Raw genomic sequence first — 5,000 nt, 5'->3', positions numbered from 1 at the left:
ATCTTGCGTTTCATGAAGAGTTATATGCAATATGCCATATTCCCGCTGTCCCTATACATGCTCTAAGTAGCTCGCTTGCTACAGCAGCAGCAGCACCACCTCCGCGCGCTTCCCTGGGGGCACTGAACCGCAGGACGCGAGACCCCACGCCCTGTGGCAAACAGGGCTCCTCTCAGAATATGGACGGTCCCTACCCCGCACAACGATGACGGTGTGGGGGCCATTTTACGACACCGGTTCCTGCGGTGCCAACGCTGTCGTAGAGTCGATACTCCATCTTTGGTAGAAGGCAACCATTCCGCTGTAAATGAGTACGTCGCTCGTAGTTCAGTCACCTCGCAGCACTGCTCAGTAAACTATGCATGCCCACATAGATAGATCAAATACGCAAATGCCCCTATACATGCTGAACGTCTGTGCAAACAAAAGTAACCACACGTCACCCACACACTCTATCACACACTACTCTCTGCCTGTAACAGACACAGATTCAATAATTAAGCGCCAGCATGGACCAACGTCCGGTGCATCCTATGCGCCACAATACACCAACCAGACTATGATAACCAGGCCAGGAGGTCCAATCATAAAACACAATATCCCACTCGTCCGACAACCACAATTGCTCAGATAAGCCATCAACACCCACACATGTCCTACACAGGGGTGCACCCAACATCACCACACTCCATCGTCTTACAGCACAAATACACCGGCGGGAATGAAACACACAGGTCTGCCGCAACCACAGACACGGCGCGCCCCCCTCTCACTAGCGAAAAGCGCATCCCGACGTGACATACCTCCTTTGACACACTGACGCTGCCTCGCGCATCCACTTCCTACGGTCAATATCAACGAACCTCGCCCCCCCCCCCCCCCCAACACGCCATCCCATACCACATTGTGTACCGTACCCAAACATAACATGTACTGTACTACAACGCAATGTGTACCATAAAACAACCCAGTTTGTACCTTAACCTAACCTATGTCACCTTAACCTAACCTATGTCACCTTAACCTAACCTATGTCACCTTAACCTAACCTATGTCACCTTAACCTAACCTATGTCACCTTAACCTAACCTATGTCACCTTAACCTAACCTATGTCACCTTAACCTAACCTATGTCACCTTAACCTAACCTATGTCACCTTAACCTAACCTATGTCACCTTAACCTAACCTATGTCACCTTAACCTAACCTATGTCACCTTAACCTAACCCATCTTGCACCCTAACCTAACCTATGTTGCACCTTAACCTAACCTATGTCGCACCTTAACCTAACCTATTTTGCACCGTTACCTAACTCAATATGCACCGCAATGTAACTCAATATGCACCGCAATGTAACGCAATTTGTACCGCAATTTGTACCGCAATGTAATGCAATTTGTACCGCAATGTAATGCAATTTGTACCGCAATGTAATGCAATTTGTACCGCAATGTAATGCAATTTGTACCGCAATGTAATGCAATTTGTGCCGCAATCTACCCCAAGTTGTGCCGCAATCTACCCCAAGTTGTGCCGCAATCTACCCCAAGTTGTGCCGCAATCTACCCCAAGTTGTGCCGCAATCTACCCCAAGTTGTGCCGCAATCTACCCCACGTCGTGCCCCAACGTGACCCAGGTTGTGCCCCAACGTGACCCAGGTTGTGCCCGAACCTGACCCAGGTTGTGCCCGAACCTGACCCAGGTTGTGCCCGAACCTGACCCAGGTTGTGCCCGAACCTGACCCAGGTTGTGCCCGAACCTGACCCAGGTTGTGCCCGAACCTGACCCAGGTTGTGCCCGAACCTGACCCAGGTTGTGCCCGAACCTGACCCAGGTTGTGCCCGAACCTGACCCAGGTTGTGCCCGAACCTGACCCAGGTTGTGCCCGAACCTGACCCAGGTTGTGCCTTAACCTGACCCAGGTTGTGCCTTAACCTGACCCAGGTTGTGCCTTAACCTGACCCAGGTTGTGCCTTAACCTGACCCAGGTTGTGCCTTAACCTGACCCAGGTTGTGCCTTAACCTGACCCAGGTTGTGCCTTAACCTGACCCAGGTTGTGCCTTAACCTGACCCAGGTTGTGCCTTAACCTGACCCAGGTTGTGCCTTAACCTGACCCAGGTTGTGCCTTAACCTGACCCAGGTTGTGCCTTAACCTGACCCAGGTTGTGCCTTACCCTGCTCTGTAATTGGCATATGACACGTTACATTAATGTATTGTTGTCCAACCGCAACCCGCTCAGAATAGTTCGCGACTCGCACTCCCCGGTCTCATGTGTATCGTTTCATGTTCAACACGTCGCAAGTGTTGCTTCCTTTTTACATGCTCACGCTATACACTGTAATGTGGACGCCAGCAGGACGTACATCGCCCCCCCCCCACCCTTCCCCCTTCCCCCTGCCTTCGCAAGCTGGTCGGTCAGGTGCATGCCGAAGCACTCAGTCTACGTCGTGTTCTGTCCTGTGTCCACTGTCCGCCGATGTACGCCTAACCCACACACTGTACTGCACAGCGGTCCTCATGTACTGAATGATACACTCTGGCACATGTGTGACCGTACAAAGACTGCGGTGAACCATACCGTCCAGATGTTGTGCACACAGCTACGTGTCATCTCGCCATAACAGCTGCATTGCAGTGTGGTACGCCATAGAGACGTGTGGGAGTAATGGACGCGGTGGATGGCGATCAGCATGAGCCGTCTGTTCATGTAGTGGCGCGTGTATGCAGACGTAGTAGTCTCTTCTCACACAATGTGATAGCACGGTGCCCCGCGTTCCACATCTGCGACATGCTACAGAGGCCGGTTGACAGTTGGTCGCGCAATGGACATCGCATACGTACGGGGGCACCTTCCACGTGCCCTCTAGTTGGGCACATTTTGTTGCGTGGATGTGAGCGGACGTATTGTGTCTTGACACCTGACAGGCAGGCATGCAATAATAGTTGACTTTGCAAACGGGGATGGACGTGTACGTTTACTGGTGACGTTACGCAAATGAACAACTGGTAACCCGTTGTGGTGCGGTTGTCCTTGCTGGAGGTACATCTGTGAGGGCAACGATCGGTACAGCTACGAAGCGGTCCCCACCATACCAACGAACGTGAATGTGAATCTGGGTGTGAAGCGATACGCGGCTGTGGGTGGGTGGGACTGTCCCCGGCCGGTGAGGGGGGGCCGCCCGGCGTGCTGGCCGCGCGGTGCGTGGGCGCACGCGCTACAGCCGGCTGGTGGGGGCGCCCAGTGGCAGGCGCGCCGGCCGACGGACGCGGCAGGCGGCGCAGCTGCGCGCCGGGGCACCCTGCGCGCGGCGCCGTGCAGCCAAAGTGGGTCCTCGCCGGCCCGGTGCGAAGCGCGGTGGACATCTGCAGTGTGCTGGTCCGATTGAGGACTGTGTGCGTTGAGGATGCGCCGCCGCCCGGCACTCGGCGCCGCGACGCCGTCTGCTGCTCGGTCGCCCCAGCGGTTCTCGCTGGTGGTTTGTATCGCAGTTGTGCAGACGTGTTGGCACGTGCGCTGTGCTGGGAGAGTTCGCTTCGGCACCCACGTGGGGCCTTTTCCCTTCTGTGGCGCTGGCGTTGGAGCTGCCGGTCACCGTAGGTGGCGCGTGTTGTCTCCCGCCGGCAATGCCACGACAGCACGCTCCCGGGCCTCTGTCGGCAGCGGCAAGCTCAGTTGGGAGCACGGGTGGTCGCACCTAAAGTGTCTACTCGCCTAACTCCGGGCGATTGCGCCTCTCTCGAACCCGACCAAGTACTTAGGACGGCGCTGCGCGCCGCCGGGACCTGAGAGGGTTTCGAGGTGTATTGTGCAGGGGAGCTCAGCCTCCTCCTGTTTGCAGAATAATTGAGCGGACGCTTGCGTGTTCGCGCGGGCCCCCGGGACACACTCCCGGGCGGCCGGCTGCTCAGCTCTAGTTGACGCAGCTCCCTGGTTGATCCTGCCAGTAGTCATATGCTTGTCTCAAAGATTAAGCCATGCATGTCTCAGTACAAGCCGCATTAAGGTGAAACCGCGAATGGCTCATTAAATCAGTTATGGTTCCTTAGATCGTACCCACGTTACTTGGATAACTGTGGTAATTCTAGAGCTAATACATGCAAACAGAGTCCCGACCAGAGATGGAAGGGACGCTTTTATTAGATCAAAACCAATCGGTCGGCTCGTCCGGTCCGTTTGCCTTGGTGACTCTGAATAACTTTGGGCTGATCGCACGGTCCTCGTACCGGCGACGCATCTTTCAAATGTCTGCCTTATCAACTGTCGATGGTAGGTTCTGCGCCTACCATGGTTGTAACGGGTAACGGGGAATCAGGGTTCGATTCCGGAGAGGGAGCCTGAGAAACGGCTACCACATCCAAGGAAGGCAGCAGGCGCGCAAATTACCCACTCCCGGCACGGGGAGGTAGTGACGAAAAATAACGATACGGGACTCATCCGAGGCCCCGTAATCGGAATGAGTACACTTTAAATCCTTTAACGAGTATCTATTGGAGGGCAAGTCTGGTGCCAGCAGCCGCGGTAATTCCAGCTCCAATAGCGTATATTAAAGTTGTTGCGGTTAAAAAGCTCGTAGTTGGATTTGTGTCCCACGCTGTTGGTTCACCGCCCGTCGGTGTTTAACTGGCATGTATCGTGGGACGTCCTGCCGGTGGGGCGAGCCGAAGGCGTGCGACCGCCTCGTGCGTGTTCGTGCGTCCCGAGGCGGACCCCGTTGAAATCCTACCAAGGTGCTCTTTATTGAGTGTCTGGGTGGGCCGGCACGTTTACTTTGAACAAATTAGAGTGCTTAAAGCAGGCAAGCCCGCCTGAATACTGTGTGCATGGAATAATGGAATAGGACCTCGGTTCTATTTTGTTGGTTTTCGGAACCCGAGGTAATGATTAATAGGGACAGGCGGGGGCATTCGTATTGCGACGTTAGAGGTGAAATTCTTGGATCGTCGCAAGACGAACAGAAGCGAAAGCATTTGCCAAGTATGTTTTCATTAATC

General features: G+C 54.6%; 1 non-coding gene across 1 annotated transcript in view; it reads left to right on the top strand.

Moving 5' to 3' along the window:
• Nucleotides 1-3,933: 3,933 nt before the first annotated feature.
• The window catches only part of LOC126141674 (small subunit ribosomal RNA), a 1,909-nt gene continuing 842 nt past the window's right edge, over nt 3,934-5,000 (top strand). The window contains exon 1 of the ribosomal RNA XR_007529532.1: nt 3,934-5,000. This exon is cut by the window's right edge and continues 842 nt beyond it. This is a non-coding gene — a ribosomal RNA (small subunit ribosomal RNA).

Source organism: Schistocerca cancellata, unplaced genomic scaffold (genome assembly GCF_023864275.1).
Source record: "Schistocerca cancellata isolate TAMUIC-IGC-003103 unplaced genomic scaffold, iqSchCanc2.1 HiC_scaffold_738, whole genome shotgun sequence".
NCBI lineage: Eukaryota > Metazoa > Arthropoda > Insecta > Orthoptera > Acrididae > Schistocerca > Schistocerca cancellata.
The sequence above is the reverse complement of the archived record's forward strand: the minus strand, read 5'-3'. Positions and strand labels throughout refer to the sequence as shown.